This window comes from Panthera onca, chromosome A1 (assembly GCF_046562875.1).
Source record: "Panthera onca isolate mPanOnc1 chromosome A1, mPanOnc1 haplotype 2, whole genome shotgun sequence".
Taxonomy (NCBI): Eukaryota; Metazoa; Chordata; class Mammalia; order Carnivora; family Felidae; genus Panthera; species Panthera onca.
This window is the reverse complement of record NC_138339.1, coordinates 27170794-27192660: the sequence shown is the minus strand read 5'-3', so window position 1 is coordinate 27192660 and position 21867 is coordinate 27170794. Positions and strand designations below refer to the sequence as shown.

General features: G+C 43.0%; 1 protein-coding gene across 1 annotated transcript in view; it reads left to right on the top strand.

Annotated features, from left to right (window-relative positions):
• The window catches only part of ADAMTS12 (ADAM metallopeptidase with thrombospondin type 1 motif 12), a 330050-nt gene that overhangs the window by 58428 nt on the left and 249755 nt on the right, over positions 1-21867 (top strand). The window lies entirely within an intron of this gene.

Genomic DNA, 21867 nt, shown 5'->3' with positions numbered 1-21867 from the left:
GAATAATACACAACAATGAAGAGGCACGTGGGGGGCTCAGCCAGTTAAGTGTCCGATGTCAGCTCAGGTTATGATCTTGTGGTTCATGAGTTAAGCTCCGTGTTGGGCTCTGTGCTGACATCTCGGAGCCTGAATCCTGCTTTGGATTCTGTGTCTCCCTTTCCTTCTGTCTCTGTGTCTCTCTCTCTCTCAATAAATAAATGTTAAAGTATTTTTAAAAAGTACACAACAGTGAAAACAATATGAGCCATTGCTATGCTTATCAGGGTGGATGCTTCTCTCAGGTTAATAGTGAATGAAAAAAATAGGCACAAGAGCTCATATTGACTCCATTTATATGGAGTTCAAAAACAGGCAAAACGGGGCGCCTGGGTGGCGCAGTCGGTTAAGCGTCCGACTTCAGCCAGGTCACGATCTCACGGTCCGTGAGTTCGAGCCCCGCGTCAGGCTCTGGGCTGATGGCTCAGAGCCTGGAGCCTGTTTCCGATTCTGTGTCTCCCTCTCTCTCTGCCCCTCCCCCGTTCATGCTCTGTCTCTCTCTGTCCCAAAAATAAATAAACGTTGAAAAAAAAAATTTTAAAAACAAACAAAAACAGGCAAAACGAATCTGTGGTGAATGGATGTCGGAATCGGTTATTACATTTGGGATGAGTGGTGACTAAGAGGGGTACGAAGAAGGTTTCTCTGTTGGCAAAAATATTCCATCTTTTGACCTTGTTAGTGGTTACCCTAGGTATGTCCTTTGTGTGTAAATTCACTGAGCTGTCCACCTAAGTTGTGTGCATTTTTCTGTATGTTCACTTGAGCTAAAGAAACTAACTTGTCTAAAACTGAACTTTTCATCCTGCTCCCAGAACCTGTGCTACTCAGTCTTCCCACCTGACCCAGCAGCTTCTCTGCCCTTTGAGTCATCCCTGGCTTCACTCTCCCTTTCACATGCCAGGTTATCTGCAGATCTGGTTGGCTCTACCTTCAGCAAAGGTCTAGTTTCTACCCACTCTCCTTCTCCTCTGCTAGAACCGTCTCAGTCCACCTTGTTTGCTCCCCTGGGTTATTGCCATAGCCTCCTAACTGGTCTGTCGCCTTCCACCTTCACCCTTGTTGCAGGCTGTTCTTAGCACCGCTCCTCATTCAGAGTAAAAGCTACAGTCCTTAACGCAGCTGAAGGGTCTGCAGGGTACAGTCTCAAGTCCTCTCTGCTTTTCTTGCATGCTTTCCTGTCCAGCCATTCTGGTCCCCTTGCTGTTCCTTGAACACAGCTGCACACATACCCCTCCCCATTGAGTCTTTGCCTTTCCTGATCGCTCCCTTCCTATAGCTACATGTTCATCACCTCTTTTAACTCTTTTCTCAGACCTCTCTTTCTCAATGGGACTTACTCTGACCTCCCTATTTAAATATTTATTTATTTATTTATTTATTTATTTGAGAGAGAGATCAAGAGTGAGGGAGAGATTGGGAGAGTAACAGAGAGAGGGGGAGAGAGAGAATCCCAAGCAGGCTCCACACTGTCAGCACAGAGCCAGACACAGGGCTTGATCCCACGAACCATGAGATCATGACCTGAGCTGAAATCAAGAGTTGGAACCTCAACCGACTGAGCCACTCCGGCACCCCTGACCTTCCTATTTAAAATCACCCTCCCTTTGCACTCCTCTGCCATGCTTTGAATTTCACTTTTGTACTTACTGCTTTCTAACAAACTATATGTTTTCCTTATTTATTATATATCTTTTATTTGTCTTTCCCGTTATACAAACTCCCTGGGGAATTTTAAAGCAACTTAAAGTTTGGGAAGCTCTGGTTCTGATCTTCCCGGTTGCAGAGTGATTTTCTGTCCCATTATTGCTTTTGGTTTTACCCTGTGAGTTGAAAGAACGGGTACTATTAGCCCTTAACCTTTTGTTCTTGTTAACAGATGAAGCTACTAAGGCTTAGAGAACAAGGTCAGGGTGCTGGAAAGTGGCAGGGCCAAGTCTTGGAGTTGACATCAGGGCCACTGTTCTTTCTGCCATCACACATCACCCCCTAGGCTGTAGCTAAATGGCAGAGGAGGCACTGGAGAGAGCTCAGGGACGAGGTAGGCCAGAGAGCAGAGGGCGTGACTGGGACTTAATTTAGTTATGAAGCAAGACAGGGGTGGTGAGTGTGTGGACATAAAAATGACAGAGCCTGGCTAGGAGATAACTGTCCCCAAGGGCTGTTGTGGAGTCAAGTAAGGACAGTCCTGGCTTTATTCTGTGTTCAGAGGCCAAAAGTGGAGCAGGAGGAAGGCAGTTACTTTAGTGACTAGATCCCTAGTTCAGGGCAAAGTTTCTGGATTGTGATATTATACCCTCTGTCCTGCTGATGCCCACAGACCTCTCAGGGCTCTTAGATATTCCATGGGATTCACCTGAGAATCAGGTCTAATTCTTCAACGTCTCTTCTAAATAGATAAGAGATAGGTCACAACTTAATAGGGCCAATAGCATAAACATAAAGAGAAATAGCATATGTGGGGGCGGGAGGATGTAATGAGCCAAAAAATTTTTTCTAGTGAATTTACTGTGATTGGAACATTTGGTTTTCATCATCCTGGAAGCTGAAGAGAAAATGGAAAGTAGCAGTTACTGCCTGATTAAAACGTGCTCAATATTTGGTTATAGGCACATGGAATTTTTAGGGGAATGAAAGGGTAAGAGGAATCCACCACACAGATCCTATTTAAGGGACATTGGATTTTTATCTTTACAGACCTATTTTAAAGCATTTTTTTCTGTTACCAAATGAGTGTTCTATTTATCCAGTATCATTCTCTAGACATGAAAATGCAGAATGCTTGGGTAGAGTTTTCAGGGAAGAGAGATTTGCATTATGAGGATCATGGTTGTGCTTCTACTCCGAGCACTCTTAGCACCCCGTAATTTCACAGTTTCTGGTACGTCACACTCTTCAGTGCTTCTAACCTGATTTTCCCACTTAAACGTCATCTTCTTAAGGATGGAAATGTCTTCCACTTCTTATGTACTCCCCCCGGTGCCAGGCCTAAAATGTTTTAAAGGCTACAGAGTCCTCAGTCACCTCAACTGAGTATGACTGTGGAGTCAGATCGAGATTTGACCTTGAGTTCTCACTTAGGATGATTATACTCGGTGAGAGATGGAGGGCCAAGAAGCCCTCGCTGGAGTCCTGGCTCCTACGTTGCACTAATCATGACCCTGTTTCTTCTTTTGTGGGGTGGGGTTTGTAATGACCCATTTCTCATATGACCTTCACTGTGATGAATTTAGAAGTCAGTTCTCAGTTTTAATCTTACTGAACCTATCAGCAGCACTTGACACAAATTATCCTGTTCTCCTTTCTGATATACTGGATTCACAGAATTACCAGACACCAGACTCTTCTGGATTCCTTTCTCAATCATTGGTCACTCCTTCTTAGTTTCATTTGCTGGTACCCTCTTGACCCCTAAAAGTAAGTGTGTTCCAAGGCTCACCTCTTAGCCAACTTTCCCCCCTCTATCTCTGCTCATTCCCTTGCTGGTCGCACCCAGTCACAATATAGACTGATGGGTGCCAATGACCCCCACATTGTGGGTCTCAGGCCCACATTTCTCTCCCTCAGACTTTAGACTTGTGTTCATGAATTGATCATTCAATATCTCTACTTGACTGTCTACCAGAAATCTCAATACACCCAAGACTGAAGTCTGGATCTTCCCCCTCTTCACTCCTTAAACTTACTCTACCCACAGCTTTCCTCATCAGTTGGTGGCTAGTTCATTCTTTTGGTGGCTCATCCCCAAAAGCTTGGTCATTCCTGACCCCTCTCTCTAAGTTTTCATATACAAACCACTGGGAATCCTGTTGGCTCTACATGGCTCTGCTTTTTAAGAAGACTGCTGATAGTTGGAATATCCTGACTTCAGTTTTTTTCTTACTAATTTCAGCGCCAATACCTTGGTAACACCTCATGCCTACACCCTTGTGTAATCTCTTACGAGGCTTATTGAAGAAAAACCTTTAACCTGCCTCCTTGTTTCTAAAAGAAGCTCCCCTCCATGGCAGTCATAGTGGTCCTTTGAAAATTAGTCTGCTAAAAAAAAAAAAGATAAAAGAAAAGAAGTCTGCTTATGTCACTTTCTGCTTAAAGCCCTGCACAATAGCTCCTCATCCCATCCCAAGTGGAAGCCGGAGTTCTCCTACAGTCACAGTTTGTGAATTCCTGAGCTAAATTATCATTCACAGTGAGATCAAAACAAAACCATTTTCAAAGACTAAGAAAAGCTTGCTATAAAATTATGTCGGTAAGAAGGAAATTGAACCCTAGGAAAGAAGGGTAATATGGGAATGAAATAAATTGGCCGCTGTCGTCAGTATTCCTAAAGAATTGAAGATACGATCCTTACCCTCGGGAATCTACAGTATAGGGCTGAGAAGGGAAACCAGCACACGCAGGAAACCGATCACTGGTGCTCTGGAAGTAGTTGTCAGGAAAACTAGGTTCTAGTCTGGAAATGACTGCGTGTGTGTGTGTGTGTGTGTGTGTGTGTGTGTGTGTGTGTGTGACTTTAAAGAAGACTTTTAGGGGTGCCTGGGTGGCTCCGTTGGTTAGGGACCCCGGCTCAGATCATGGTCTCACGATTTGTGGGTTCCAGCCCCACATCAGGCTTTGCGCTGACAGTGCAGAGCCTGCTTTGGATTCTCTGTCTTCCTTTCTCTCTCTCTCTCTCTGCTCCTCCTGTGGTCTGTCTCTCTCTCTCTCTCAAAAATAAACAAACATTAAAAAAATAAAAATAAATAAAATAAGGAAGACTTTTAATCTGTCTGAACCTCAGTTTTCTCATCTGTGAAAGGAGCTGATTTAGGTCACTGGTTTTCCAACTTTTTTGACTCTGACCCCTAATAAGAAATACATTTATCTTGACCCAGTTCATTCATATGAATCTAGGCAGTAAACAAATGTTTATCAGAATGATGCCTGCCTTTTGTATGTGCAGTGCCCTCGAATATTTCCTCTTCTTTTTCTTTTATACATTTACTGGTATGCTTTAAAACTGAAGGCTCTCTAAAGTTCTCTTTGGTTCCAACCATATGTAGTTAATCCTTAATGGTAGATGTTAAATTATATAATATCTCTAGATACCTGGTTCTCAACTTGACTGCAGTTAGGGTTCTCTTGGGTTGTTGTTTCCTAATCACCGATGCTTGTGTTCCACCTTGGAGATCCTGATTTAATTGGTAAGGGATGTAGCCTGAGGTCAGGATTTTTAAAAGCTCCTCAGGGAGTCCACAGCTTAGTCAAATTTGAGAACCACTGCTGACAGAGACTCCCTGTGCCTAAAACATCTCTGCAAATGGAAATAACTTTTCCTAAGCTTTGCTTTTTGGTGTTTCCACAGCCATTGCAGAAAATCACACTTGTGTATGTAAAGACATACATTCCTTCTGGTGATACCAGAAAAGGAGTCCTACCTCCTGTCTAAGAGTTCCTGCTTCTCCTCTTAAGCCCTGGATCCTATCATCCTCACCTCCTTGGGAACAGTGTAGAATCAGCTGTCACCTCTCTGGCCTGCACTTCACTTTGCTCTGTGTGGCTGCCTTTGTCCCCGTGGTCCTGGGCGTGTAAACAAGCCCGAATCACCAATGGAAAAAACCCTCCTCTATCTCACCTCTCCTCCCTCTTTTGAAGTGAAACTTTTTGAGTGAACAGAGATGTCTGCTACCCTCTTCCCAACACCAGTCCCCCATCAACCCGCTGTCCTCTGCCTTCCACACCTGCCTCCTTGTCAAAACTGTTTTTATCAAGATCCCCAGTGCCTTCTAGACTGTTGGATTCAGTGGACGCAATTCAGTGCTTACCTTGCCTGCACTCCCAACAGCACGTGATGCCCTCACCTGTGCTCTCCTCACTGCCAGTCTAGTAACTTCACACTTCTGTAATTTGCCTCTTAATTACTCATGTCACTTACTCTGTCTCCTTCTCACTGGGTTTGCTCTTCCTCAGAGCCTAATTCCAAATGTTTTATTTCATCATCATGCCGTGCTGTCTGCCTCATCTTCCCCCATTTTTACCTGCCTGAAACAACTTGAGCATTTCTACTTTTGGCCTCAAATCTTTGTCCTGAGCTCCAAGGGCTTACCGATGACCTCCACGTGGATGTCATAAAGCTCAGCTTGTCCCAAACCATATTTATTTTCCTTTCTAACCGTTTCTCTGCCAGTGTCCCTGTCTCACTAAATGGCACCAATATCACTGGGTGGCACGAGTCAGAATGCCATACATGCTCCTGACCTTTTCCTCTGTTATCTCCCGCAGCCAGTGCGTCTGCACATCCTGTTGGTTCTGCCCTTCATGTTCCTCTCGCTGTCACATCTTCCCTCCCTGTTGTGCTCCGGTCCAGCCGGCCACACGGTGACTGCAGATTCCAGGTTGCTCCCTGCTGGTGCTCTAACCCTTGCCTGTGCTTTCCACTTGATTGCCTCTGTGATGTTTTGAAAAACGTACATCTGCTAGTGTCTTTCCCTTGTTTAAAACCTATTAATGCTTTCCATGGCCTCAGGATAAAGTCTGAACTTCTTCCCCTAGCTCCCATGGCTCTTTTTCCTTTGGCTCCTTTGTGTCGTCTCTTTTCTCCTTTCTCTTTCTCTTTCAACAATATTGGACTTTTATCTCCTCCAGGGTTCCACATTCCCTCTGCCTTTGGGCCTTTGCACTTGCTTCTTTTTGTCTGTCTCTACCGGAAACAGTCATTTTGCACATAAGGAAACAACGTTCAGAAAAAGGAATGACCAACCTGTGAACATTTACATGTTTGTTCATTAAGGAAACATCTAAAACCCAGACTACATCAGAGATGAACCATAGCTTGACTCCAGAACCAGACACATTTAGCTTCATGTTCTAGCTCCATCCCTTACTAGCTGTGTGACCCTAATTAAATAGCCTGAATTTCTGTAATCCTTGTTTTTCTCGTCTATAACATGGAGATAATGGGAGAACCTTTATCACTGGGTACCTGTGAGGATGAAAGAAAATTACAGATGTGAAATTCTTGGGGCTCCTGGGTGGCTCAGTCGGTTGAGCGACCGACTTCAGCTTAGGTCATGATCTCACAGTTCGTGAGTTCGAGCCTCGCGTCGGGCTCTGTGCTGACAGCTCAGAGCCCGGAGCCTGCTTTGGATTCTGTGTTTCCCTCTCTCTCTGCTCCTCCCCTGCTCACACTATGTATCTCTCTCAAAAATAAATAAAGGTTAAAAAAAATGAAAAAAAAAAGAGTATTTATAGATGTGAAATTCTTATTTGAAAGACTGGAACAAAATAAGCATTGAATAAAAATCTGCTATTGTGTTTTTGATTTGATTATTGTCATCATTGTCAGCTTCAGTTGGCTTGATTCTTGCTTCTCTGGATTTAAGTCAAATGCAGTCATAAAAATGATGACATAATTAATTAATTAATATGGAACCACTTAAAAAATAGACAGTAAATCACTTGTATCCGTTGAAAGATCAGGGCGTACATAACAGGGCATGGGCAAATAGAAAGAAAATTCTGTGGTATTCAAAGAGAATCATCATCAGCCATATTTATCCGGGTTGAATAGGCCAAAAATGGGATGTAGCTATTTGTACCAATTTATTCTTATGTTGTATTTGTGGTGGAAAGAATATTAGGTACAATCTCAATCAGCTTCTTCTTTTATTGCATATTGAGACTTGGGACTTGAGCATTTGCTAAGGTCACATCATTTTATGTATTTATTTATTTTTTAATTTATTTTAGAGAGAGAACATGAGTGGGAGAGGGGAAGAGGGAAAGAGAGAGAATCTGAAGCAGCCTCCATGCTAAGCATGGGGTTCAATCCCACGACCCTGGGATCATGACCTGAGCTGAAATCAAGAGTCAGATACTCAACTGACTGAGCCACCCAGGTGTCCCCAGGGTCACATAATTTTAAATGACATAATTGAATTCAGGGGTGAGGCTGGACCAGCGTCCTGGTTACCAGACTCCAGGCAGTATGCTTTCCACGGTATGGACCAGTCAACAGCCTGTCAGTTTCCATTGTATAAAGGGAAGCACCAAGTCCAAGATTATCTTGTCCAAGATTATCCAGATGGTGCTTCTTCCTGTGGAATATGTTTGAAATATATAGGATACATTGGAAATCTCTAACAAGAGAGTATTCATTTTCTTAAAAGAACTGTAGACCTTTCCCCCTAAGTTCTGTAGGGACTAACACATTTAGAGGATCTAGAATCTAGAATCTATACTAAAAACTAAGTTTCTTTAAAAAATGGTCGCAAGGCTCTCCCAGCCTTAGTTCTATCTTCTTGGAAACCTCTGCACCATGAGAGACAAGTTGTGGAAGCAGCAAATGCATAGGCTGAAGTGCAAAAGAAGAAAGATGAGGCAGAGGTCCAAGTAAACTGCTAGCTCATGTACCCGTGGAAGCCACAGGAGCAGAAATAAAGAAAGCCAGGGACGCTGGTACAAATTGCTGGACTACATGCCTACTTTCTAGAACTTGATTCAATGGATCTAGAATATCCATCACCATTTGATTGCAACCACCACCTTTGAGAGATACACCTTGCTCATGCCAAAACAGTCCCTTTTAGACCTTCACCCTAGACCTGTGACTTTTGGGACTAATTCTGTTTTCATTTGTGGCTAAATGTAAGATGTATACAATCAGTCATCTCTTCTTCTGTCTTAGCTGAAGAAAAAAAAAAACAATGGTCACAAGGTGAAAAGTTCCTCAGGGCTTTTGCCTCAGTAATGTTTTCTGCACATTGGAACTCAAGTAGAGTCTGAAATGTCCTCTCGATAGGAACCACAGAGAATTGGAGTTTTAGCAGCAGCTCCTTCACTGGATCTGACCTGGAACTCTTTGGCTTGGATTCCAGTGAATAGTTTTTTAAAAAGTAAAAGGTTGGCCTGAGGTTGTTGATGTTTTTACTTTTCCATGGAAGGTTTTTAAAAAGTTGTAACTACTTTCAGCCATAGCAGACCAGCATCATCCACGTTGTAGACCAGCATTCAGAAGGTGCTCAGCTAGGCCGTCATCAGAAATGGTTTTTCCATTCTTAAGAGGTTGTGCTTCATTAAGTACATCCCTGTGTATATACCGAACACATTTCTAGGTTCTTCAGGAGCTTCTGTATATCGGAGGTGAGGTGAGAGAGGGAACTAACAATCTTCTGAAAATGCAGTGTTTCTTCCAATGTTCAAGATTTGCTGTAAGGACTCGGCACTCTGTAATTGTTATAATGCATGATCCCATTTGATACAGCACTTCTTTAAGGTCTATATGATCTCTGTATCACAGATGAGAAAGCTGAGGTTTGCAGCAGATCTCTAGCATCTAGTATTAGACACTTGTATATGTTTTCCCCCTAGGCTGCAATGAATTCTAACTAAGCATGATTCTATCTAATTTATTTTTAAATTTTATGTAATTTATATTTTTTAAAGTTATTTTTACCAAATTAGAAAAGGCTTTTTCTCTTTTATGACATAGACATCATAACCTCTTTTTTTCTGTCACACATACAGACATTTATTAAACAAGCATTCATTAATAAGGCAGGCACAGGGGCGCCTGGATGGCTCAGTCAGTTAAGTGTCTGACTTTGGCTCAGGTCAAGATCTCACAGTTCATGGGTCTGAGCCCCGTGTCGGGCTCTGTGCTGACAGCTCAGAGCCTGGAGCCTGCTTTGGATTCTGTGTCTCCCTCTCTCTATGCCCCTTCCCTGCTCATGCTCTGTCTCTCTCTGTCTCAAAAATAAATTTAAAAAAATGAAAAAAAAAACACACGGCAGGCACAGAACACTGCACAGATCATTCCGTGAACTTGATGAAACCCTCCTGTCTCTCCTCTTGGGTGCACTTCCCCCTGCCCCCCACCCGCTGCCACCCAATACGGAACAGCTCATTTGAGGCACACATAGCCACATTCGTAGGCAGGATGCTGTGCAGTCAGGGATTGGATGTGGGTCTGATTGAGGGTTAAGACTTAACATGCCCTGTATAGGTTTTTAGCCTTGCTGGATTCTTATACCTTGTTCATACAAGAATGGAGAGGGATGCTCAGTTGTCTTATTGGTTTATATAACTTGAACATCTTCAATTTCTTCAGCGAGAATACATTTCAGTATTCATTATGGTAATTAGCAAGACGTGATTTTCATCAAAATGTTTTTATATGCACTATCCTAATTAGCAAGGTGTAGACTGTTGATGTCGACCTACATAGTAGGATTTGTGGGAGCCATGTGGGGACTGTGCCTCTTTTTATTTTAATGCTAGCTGACCACCATTGGGCTGCGCGTCAAGTATATTGTTAGCTTCATCAATCTTAGAATTTAAACTTTAGGGGCGCCTGGGTGGCTCAGTTAAGTGTCTGACTTCAGCCCAGATCATGACCTCATGGTTGGTGAGTTTGAGTCCCACGCCAGGCTCCATGCTGACAGCTCAGAGCCTGGAGCCTGCTTCAGATTCTGTGTTTCCCTCTCTCTCTGTGCCTCCCTAGTGAACTCTCTCTCTCTCCCTCTCTCTCTCAAAGATAAACATTAAAAATTAATAACAAGAATTTAAACTTTAGTGCATATATAATATCATACTGACTAGACTGTAGTATTTTACAGTAAATTACAGCCGTCATAATGCTCCTCTCATGACTACACTGGCACCAGTCAAATATTGTTTGTGGAGGGAAAAGTACATGTAATGGATGGGAACTTCATCTTTGCCAGTTCCCACTGGCTTCCAAGTATTTCTGTATTCTGTAGCCCATGGTGATCTTTCTATGACTCACTGGAGTTCAACATCTGCCCCCTGCCCAGGCTGGTGAATCTGACAAAAACTGGGGAGAGTGGGGATGCTGAGCAGGTCAGGTGGGTGTCGTTTGCAGTTTCCCGGTGGTTCTAACACTTCATTTCCCTACTCAACTGCCTTAGGCCAATACCTCCTTTCGGACAAAACATTCTTCCTTTCACTCCTGAATTGCGTTTTATTGAAATGGCTTCTAGAGTGCGGTCACTTTCTCAGGATCTCTTAGTCTAAGGAGGGAAGTAAAAACTCAGTGGCTTAACAGTCATTGATTCTTGCCCATACGTCTGCAGGGCAGCGTGGAGTGGGCTGGCCTTGGCTCCCCATGCAGGTTCGACCTCAGGTCTGCTCCAGGTATAATCCTTCTGAGGCCAGCCGCTATTGGTGGAAACTTTTCCCAGAGCAATGGCAGAGGTGCACGAGGTGAGCACCACAGCTCAAGCCTAGTTCACATATTCGTCTGTATTAGGTCTGCAAACACCCCTTTCACTAAAAGAAGTCATGTGGACAAGCCCAAAGTCATGGGGCAGAGAGCCGTATTCTTTGTGTGGGGAGGGAGAGAATATGTTTGAAAAGCCCAATCTGCTGCAGGCTCTGAATGAAAATAATGGATATTTGGGAGCAGTTTTTAGTTTCCAAAGACTTATGCACACAATTACCCATTCAGCCTCTACAATGGCCCTGTGAACTACCTGTTGTATCTGTCTCCATTTTTAATGAGCAATTAAGGCTTCAGGAGGTTAAAGACATTTGGTAAAGGATCGACCACCAGTAGGTGACACAGATGGGCTCCTGTCTTTTTCTTCTGTATCATTCCCCACCTGACCTCTCATGAACCACAGAGATCTTTGCACTCTGGACCACCACTAGAGAACGTGCATGGGGCTGTGGGTATTTCTCAGTGTTGTTTGGTGATTGTATCCCAAGGAAGGGTACTCAAACTGGAATGGTTCAGACCAGTGCCTCACAAACTTCAATGCACTAAGAGTGAATTGGTGGGGCCCTCAGTTTTCTCTCAACACCAATTACCCGTTGGCCTTTTCCCAGTTATAGCACTTCACGCTTTAGGTTGCATATAGTGTTCTCCACTGTCCGTCTCTCTAATTGGAAGCTTCTCACTGACAGGGTTTACGTCCTGTCTCCGGTAATGTTTCTGATACTGTCAGTTGTCTGTCCCCAGCACGTGGGGTTTGTGGTAGTTTTGTCCGTGGGTTTCTTGTTTGGTTATCCTACTCCATTCATCTCTTTTCATGGGGGAATTTTGGACAGATTCAAAAACAATACCATCAGTGCCTCCATCTTCCCAGAATCTGTACACCTGATCGTTTATGGCCCCCAGAGTGACAGACCACCACCTCCATTGGCCCCTACTGTACCCTGGATACCTTTAGCTTATGACCCCAGTGACACTTGATGATTATGGGTAGGTCTCCTTCTCAGGGCAGGAGTTGCTTTTTAACAGTCTTTGGACCTCTAACACCTAGTTCAATCAATGTCTGGCATATAGAGTGCTTCAATAAGCAGTTCTGAAATGAAGGAATAGCCAAAAGATTGCTCCAACTAGGTACCACCCTTGGAGGAGTAAACGTGTCTGGTGTAAACTGTCTAATAATAGCAAATATACTACCTCTCCCATAAAAGACAAGTCATGGGATATTTGCACTGCCTGGCTGTTGGAAGACTATTCAAGAGGTTTACAGTCATGGGGTGGAGGAAAGGCAGAGAAAGACTTAGAGATGTGGTGTCTTAAAAAGGAGAGGCTAGATTATTTTCTGTAAGCTACCCCTGGATGTTATATTCAGATGCCACCAGAGGAAGTTGTCCAAAATCTTATCAAAACTTTAAGCAGGGCACTCGGTGAGGACAGTTATGAGAAGTACTTGGAAAAGATGGAGAGAATAGGGCCCCAGGTGGCCATTGGAGCTATGGTTTGCATGTTGCTGTTACCATAGTATTGGTGGGAGCAGAGGCATCTTTGGTGATGAGCACCATCCCCATGGTGACACCGTGGGTGGTGTCCTTTTGTTTGATGGATGCTATCTGCCTGTGGTTAGAATCCAGTCTTTACTTAGTCCAGTGAAGCTTTGCTGGGAGATAGTAATTTGGGCATGTGTTCAACGAAGAACAAACTTTCCAGCTCAGCCCCTTTCAGAGAAAGCTCTTTGATTCATCTGGGAAAACATCTCCTACTTCCCGTTGACGAAATAACTCAGTCATTTGCCGCTGGGATCAAAAAGAGTGAAAATCATGGAGATTGGGAACATCTCAACAGTCACCTTTGACCTTTACCTAACATTGGTATTTTTTGGCCACTTAGCTATCTGATGTCAACAATGAGTGTTTCCTCCTCAATGACAGGCATCATGTCTTCTCATTTTGTACCTTCAGCACTGCTTCTGCTACATAGTAGGTGCTTAGTAAATGTTTCTAGACTGAACGAGGCCTTTATTGTTTTGAGGCTCTTATATTTTCAGGAAGGAAACCACAGAGAAAAGCAGAGATCTGTGTAAGGTCACATGGAATCTATTTGGGGAAGAATCAGAATGAGGAGCCCTGGCCACAGTTAAGTGCACTCTCCAGTGTATTACATCACTGCACAGGACATCACGTCATGTCATACCACGAAATGACATTCTCTAGTTGTTTCTCTCAGGCTGCACTACCCAGTTATAATGAAAGTATACACCAGCTCTCTGAAACCAAAAGCCCTGTTTTGTAGCATTGCCAATTTCTGTGGTATAAGTATTCCACCATGGATGATTTCAAACTACCCACTCATTTTGGTTTCCTATGGGTGCTGTAACAAATTGCCACAAATTTAAATCAACAAAAATTTATTTTTTCATAGTTCTGGAGGCTAGCAGTCCTAAATCAGTTCTACTGGTGTGAAAGCAGTGTGTCAGCAGGACCAGGCTCCCTCTGGAGGCTCTAGAGGAGAATCTGTTCCTTGCTTCTTCTAGCTTCTGGTGGCTGCTCGCATTGCTGGCTGGTAGCCACACCCCTCCATTCTCTCCCTGGGGGGTCACATTACCTCCTAAGGCCCATCTGGATAATCCCCCCATTTCAAGATCCTTAATCACATCTGCAAAGTCTTTTTTTGTCATATAAATTAACATTCACATGCAATGGGAATTAAGACATGATGTCTTTTGGAGAACCATTATTCAAGGAATCACACCTTGGTTTAACAACCAGCTCTCATAGTCCTGAATGTTTAGCAAATGGTCCTCGCAAGCAAGTACAAGGGGACTGTAACACACCATTCAACGTAAGCTTCTTGTGGGAAAAGATTGAGATTGCTTCTTAGCTTATATCCTCAACAGTCCTTAGTCTGGTGCAAACCAGTGTGAGCCAGTGTTTAAAAATACTTTTGCATTGACTATAAGAGACCTTAAAAGGTAAAAAGCTAGTTAATGTAAAACCACTCTGATTGGTTGCTTGTAGGGAACACCTTCAGACTGTGAGAATTGTAGTAGAAACAAATAGTCAAATGCTCAGGGACATGCTCAAAACTCATAACAGCTTTGCTAGAGAATCCAGTGGGTCATGGCCAAAGTTTGTACAGTATTGAGCTCTTTGGCAAACCCCTGTATCTCTAATGACTCTTTCTGGATGTTCCTCTCAGATCAAGTTTCCAGTCCTGGGTCTTTTGTTTTTTGGCTTTTTCCCCTCATATCTTTTGTCTCATCTGTGTCATTAGACTGGCTCTCAGGGCAGGGATTGTGTGAAGTTTCCTCTTTACCCTCACCTTCTCCCTTCACCCAATCCTGCGATGCTAGTACAGTGCCTTGAACTTAATGCCTCCATAATTATTTTATGTACTGACTGACTGAGCCATTCACCATAGTGCAGCATGTATACGCACATATGAGTGTAAGATTACGGAATGAGTGAAGACTAGAACAGTTCTTGTGTGTCTCTAAATTTACCAAAAACTATATCATATTGGTATCTCTCTTGGTTCCAGTGCCTGGTTGGCACAGCTAGTGTTGTTTGGGTCCCTTTAGGACGTCATAATCCTGGTGCCAAGGACATTTTTAAGAATCTTGGTCACCGATCCCTTTAGCCCCAAAACATATTCTGGACTTCTGCTCTCTTCTGCTTCTTCATTTAGGGACCTTGCCTCAGTTCCCATTTACCTGGTTTGAGGGGAAGATGGTGCATGCAGCATGTAGAAGGGACACCCTCAGAAGTGAGATGCCTTCCTGGTCTTTTGTTTGGACCCAGGGCAGTTGACTCTGGCATGACCCCCTTGATTAGTATCCATAATTTTGCTTTTATTTATTTTTTTAATATTTATTTATTTATTTTGAGAGAGAAAGACAGAGTACAAGAGTGAGTGGGTGAGGGGCAGAAAGAGAGGGAGAGAGAGTCCCAAGCAGGCTCCATGCTCAGCACAGAGCCCAACACGGGGCTTGATCTCACAACTGTGACGTCATGACCTGAGCCCAAATCAAGAGTTAGACACTTAACCTACTGAACCAGCCAGGTGTCCCCTCAATCTTGCTTTTAGGTGTCCACTCAGTCATTTCAACCAGCAAAGAGAGAAAGAGGCAAGAGATGTATTAACTGAACATCTACCATTTGACAGCAGTGAACTAGGGGGTATACAACATAGTTTTCTATTTAATCCCCTTGACAACCTACCCAGTGGGGTATTAACCCCATCTTATGGATGATGAGATTCACAGATGGCCAAAGAAGTGATTCAGTTAGCGTTCAAGTAAAATAGCTGGAGAATGAAAGTGCCTGACAAACGGTGGCAAATCAATAAAGCAGATGTTATTATTCCCATTTTACAAAAAATGCACACTGAGTCTAAATGGTTGAGAATATGCTGAATTGCTTTTGTGGGACCCACCATCATCAGTTCCTTGTGGCATTATGAGTGGGTTCACTTTGGCTTCTGTGCTCAGCCATGGTCATCTGGGAGTCAGTGATGCTGTGTTCCTCTGGGTCCCGGAATCTTTCTCCTGTGAGATTCTATTCCACACTGATTATAGGGGAGTTTTAAGTTGGAAGGCTTATCGAAGTGTTAGCAGTTATATATGCTGTTACAACTTTTAATCCCGGTGTTTACTAATCTCTATTGCCTATAGCTCTAGGAGATAGCTTTTTTTTCAGCTTTTTTGAGGTATAATTGAAAAAACTGTAACATTCAAAGTGTACTATCAGATGATTTGACATATGTACACATTGTGAAAGGATTCCCCCCATCAAGTTAATTAACACATCCGTTACCTCACATATTTACTTTTTTTGAAGAGTGAGAACATTTAAGTTCTATTCTCTTAGCAAATTTCAGTCATACAAAACAATGTTGTTATCAGCTATGGTAACCATATTATACATGAGATCTTCAGACGTTATTCATCTAATGGAAAACTTGTGCTCTTTTACCAATTTTTGTTTTTCTCATCTCCCAGCCCCTGCCAAATACTCTCTACTAAGTTTGACTCTTTGTTATTTAGATTTCACATAAAAGTGATATCATGAGGATTTTTTTTTAGTCTGGCTTATTTCATGTAGCATAATGTCTCTCAGGTTCATCTATGTCATTGCAAATGTCAAATGTCAAGATTTCCTTTTTTTTTAAAAACTGGATAATATTCCATTGTGTGTGTGGGTATACACGCGCGCGCACACACACACACACACAGACACACATTTTCTTTTATATTTGTCCATCAGTGGAGAGTTAGATCATCTCTGTACCTAGACAATTGTGAATAATGCTGCAATGAATGTAGGGGTACAGATACGTCTTTGAGATAATGACTTCATTTTCTCTGGATCATATCCAGAAATGGGATTGCTGGATCATATGCTATTTCTGTTTTTAATGTTTCAAGGACTATCCATACTGTTTTCCATAGTGGCTGCACCAATTTACGTTCCTAGTAACAGTGCACAAGTGTTCCCTTTTCTCCATATCCTCTGCAAAACTTATTATCTCTTATCTTCTTGAGAATAGTTATCTTAACAGGTGTGAGGTGTTAGGAGGATTCACCTAACAGGCAGGTGAATTTCCAGGTGATAGCATTTAAATAGATTACAACATAAATGCCTTTGCTTTGAGTTTTGTAGGGCAGGAGCCCTCCTCAACAGGGTTGGCCAGCAAGATTATAGACCCTTGACCATTGTTAGAGTATAAAAGCGAAGGCTAAGTTCTCCTTGTCTAGCAACCGGTACTAGGACTGTGGCAGGCTAAGTATTTAAATTTGTCGATATAATATAAGCTAAATGATTGCTTGTTTACACTCTTGTTGTCAGGTTACCTTCTCATGTCTGAATTTGGAGATTCCTTTATAGAAGGCTTCTCAGATTCTTTTCAATCCTGCCTTCTGTGAATGAATATTCTGCCTTTCGTTTTGGACATGATTTGATCCTATAACAGCTGGAAAGAAGGAAGTTGCCTTGAAGGAATCTCTTGTCATCAGTTGTCAGAGTTCATACACCATCTAGTCTTCCATTCCCAAAGGCACTTAAACCCACAGCTCTGTTTGAAATCATGTAATTTTGATGTTCATTTATTTATTTTTTTTACTTATTTGTTTTTATTGAGGCATAATTGACATATTATATTAGCTTCAGGTGTACAATATAATGATCTGATATTGGTATATTACTGTGTGATGATCACAATAAGTCCAGTTAACATCTGTCACTGCACTTAGTGACAAAAAGTATTTTTCTTGTGAGGAAGACTTTTAAGATCTCCTCTTTTAGAAACTTTCAAATATGCAATGTGTTGTCACTAAGTATATAGTTAGTTACTGTGCTGTACATTACATCCCTAGGACTTACTGATTTTGCAACTGGAAGTTTGTACCTTTTAAGCTGCCTCACCCATTCTGCCCACTCTCTAGTTATGACCTTTAAAGGAAAATGATGAAGTGAGGGAAATGAGATTGGGCTGTGGGTGGACTTTTGAAATTGCTCCTTGCACTGCAGCTTTGTCATGGAATCGAAATGGTAAGTAGCACTCAGGGTATTAGCAATTACAAAGTTGGAACTGACAGGCTTAATGATGTACAATCAAAAGGATTCCAGTTTGTAGAATGCAGAGTTTGGCTCATTGGGATGCCTCTTCATGGTCAGACAGATATAGAGACATAATAATTGATCTTGAAGTTCTTCCCATTTTCCCTTTCCCATTCTTCAAAGAGAGATGGGAGAGACAAGGTTTGGTTTCTGGAGACTTTGGTGGGGTGGGGGGGGGGGGGAGCTCCATTTTGTGTTATCCCTTTGAGGTCCAGTCTTTTAACCTACCATTTTGATCCCTGTTCAGATATGCTTGCTTCCTACTTGAGGGGTCACAAAACTGCTAACGCTGTTACCAGTTTTGCTCCTTTCTATAAGCCAGTTCTCAACCTTGGTTACATGTTACGGGTGCTTGGGAAGCTATGGAAGCTACCAGTGCCGCTCTGTCCCACCACCAGGAATTTGGATTCATCTGGTTGGGTTGCAGCTTGGACACAGGGATGTTTTAAGGCTCTCCAGGTGACTCCCAAGAACAGTCAAGATTGAGAATCAATGGCATAGAGGAAGGTGCTGATGGAAGATCAGGGGCTGGAGCTGGAGGGGCTGGAGAAGAAGCATAGAATATTTGGGTACCTTGGAAGTAGGGATTGTAGGCTGGGAAGAAAAGGGAACAGAGGGGAAGAGGAAGGACACAGAAGAGACAGCTGACTGAAGGAAAGACAGGCTTCTCAGGTCTCACTTTTGCCTAGATTGGTCCAGTGAGAAAGCTTCCTCCCATTTTAACGCACCCAGTTAAATGATTCCCAGGGATTGTACTGTCACCTGATGCCAGGAGATGAAGGCATCAGAAACTGAATGATATCTACAGCTTGAGATCGCCTTTTGGCTGATTTGGCCTTACACACAGACAAGTCAATCACAGGTAGCGATCAAAATTAGTAATTACAAAAGTGATCGTGTTTAGCGTAAAACTTAATTTTTAAAATAGAGAATTACATAAAATAGATACTGAAAGCCTTCTCCCTAATCTCACCTTCATCTCATCTTATCTGACCATCATTTGTTTTTGTAGATGTATGCATGTTGATATTTGTATGTGTGTATTTGTAAATACACACACATGTATATGTATACATGCATATTTAGCCAAGTGTGTCCGTGTGTGTATATATACACGCATATATATATGAATGTGTGTGTGTGTGTTGTAGTTGTCAGAAATAGGTTAGGTTATGCTGGGGTAATAAACAACTCCAAGCCCAGCTGAGTACAAGAAAAGTTAATTTCTCATTCCCATATTAAATGGGACTAGGGGATCTTCTCTTCATAGTCATCCCAGGATTCAAGTTGCCAGAGGCTTGATTTCAACATACTTTCAAAAAAACTTGGGAGAGGAAGAGTGCTCCGAGGCACATGGTGGTACGTAAACACTGTGGCCTGGAAGTGACATATATCACCTATGCCCACAACTCCTTGGCCATAACCAGACCTGTGGCCTCACCCAACAGCTAGGGGGCCAGGAAGTTCAGCTTTCCTTGTGTCTAGAAAGAGAGGGGTACTGGATATCAGCAAGCAACACATTTATAGGTACCACAGGTCTATATAAATTCTGCATACCTATGTGAATACCCATAATGTTAAGATGAAAACTGTATAAAGAAATAAATGTATATGTATCACTAACAATGAAAATGGAGCCATACCATTCAATAATTTGGTATTTTTCATGCAGCAATATACCTTGACATCTTTCCATGTCAGTATATAAAAAAGTCTTGTCTCTTCTAAAGTTTGCACAGTAGTGTGTTGATTCCATTCACTGATTCATGAATCCAGTGTCTGCTATTTGCCAGGCCCTGTGCTGGGTGCAGGAGTGAATAAGACGGACGTGGAAGCTTTGCCTTAATGGCATATTCTGTGCAGCCACTTTGTAGCATATCCACTTTAGGTACCTGCCACAGCCTATTGATGAGATGTTTAAATGCTACAAATAATGCTGTATGCAACATCACTGTACATGTATCTCTGGGCACTTGGGTAAGTTTTTCTCTTGTACCAACAATGGAGAATAAGTTGTGGGGCCTGGAAGTTCTCCATGTTCCCAGAAAGATTCTGTTTGTCCCAATGGAAATATCAGCAGGACTGTAGTCTCGAGTGTGGTTCTCCAAGTGGAATTTCTACATGGTTTTCCTGGGCTTTGTTGTGGTTATTCCTCTGCCTACTCCAGCATTTAATTGCCTTTGAGGCAGTTGGCCTAAGACACTTGGTTCCTTCATTCTCTTCAGCCTTGATTTTAATCAGTGGGGGAAACAGTGGCAAGTTTTAGAGCCCTCCATATTTGCGCTGAAGTGGTCCTCACTGCTCTTGAGGAAGAGGAACATTGCACATCCCCGCTGGACCCCTCTCCCCCCAGCTCCCAGCTCTCCTGCCTCCACACTGGAGATATCAGCAAGGAGCTTTAGGAGTTTGTGCATATGGTGCTGACTTTAGGGCCAGAAATATAGAGAATTTTTCCCAGCTTTCCTCTCCTGTGCATTTAGAGTTTCCAAATAAAACCCAGACTTTGCTGTACATGAAAGTCTGTTATTATGACCAGCTGCTTGAAAATACTACACTTTTCAAGTGTCTTTATCAAACATTTCAAACTTGCAATTACTAAAAAAAAAAAATGTACATAATGGTGTCTCTGGGAGGGAAAGGACATCATCAGAGAGTTGTCCTTTTAAGAATCTTTCAGGCTGCCAATGAGGTTATTTTTGGAGCTGAATTTCTTACAGGTGACAGCTCATGACGTGATTCATAGAGTGGGGAAGTGCCCTGCCTCCCTGCTCTTCCCTCAAGCTCTGGAGTCTGCTATTTCTCCCACTGGCCCCTTGCAGACTCTGAGGAAGATGCTCAGGTGTGTGTGTACCTCAGATGCCTGCCAGACCAAAGGCTGCTGAAACACGCTCACATCTGTGTGGCCACTGCTCCTTCTGCTACTGATGTGCCGCCCACACCGGCAGGTCCGAAGGAAAACGGAGCATAGGAAGGGTGTCAGCGAGGCTGTCGGCTGCTCCTACCAGCACCACTGTCTCCAGTGTCAGAGGACCTTACGTATTTGATTGACTTAACTGAGTGGCTGCACTATAAAGAGGAAAGGCAGTGCGGCAAGGTGAGCGTCTGCCCTTGCACCAGGATGGATCCAAAGAAGCAAGCGTCTCTCCAGGCTTTCCCTCCCTCACCCAGCCAACACCATCTTGCTTGGAGTGCCCTCAACTTTACGTTTTGAATAATGAGGATGCTCAAAGGAGAATGCCGAGTCTCCTCTCTTACAGGAATTCTTCTCTGACTCTTCTGAAAACACTTATCTGTCCTTTCTTCAAACTTTCCAAGTCTGCGATACATCCGGACCCTTGTTTATGCGCTGTGTTCTACTGTTCTGCTCATATTCCTCGCATGAGTCGTGGCTCCTCAAGTTAGAAGTGTGCTGAGAGGGAAGGCAAATGCATTGTACACTGAGCTGGAGAATCACTGTGAAGGATTCTCTGATACACTGGTCAACTTTTCCCCCTGATCATGCGTATTGAATTTATTGAAGACAACTGCGGCTGATTTCATATTAGTCTGTTCCCACACTTCCTTCCACTCCTCTGACTGCCTCTTCTCCTCCAGTCAAGCCCAAATATTTATTCTTGTCTGCCTTCAATCCAGTTGTTCCTGTTGTTTCATATTCCCCTTTCCCACTTTTAAAATTCTCTTCTTCCTTCAAGGCTTCTTCTGGGTTTCACCCCCTCCCCTGCCTGCCAGGAGTCCTGCATTGCTGATTTTGTCCCATATGAACATTGTTTTTAAAAAGGTTTTAAATTTATTTTTGAGAGAGAGAGAGATAGAGAGAGAGCATGAGCAGGGGAGAGGCAGAGAGAGAGAGGGAGACAGAAGATCCGAAGCAGGCTCCGTGCTGTTAGCATAGAGTCCAGTGTGGGGCTTGAACCCATGAACCTTGAGATCATGACCTGAGCTGAAGTCAGGCGCTTAACCGACTGAGCCACCCAGGTGCCTCCATATGAACATTATTGATGCCTA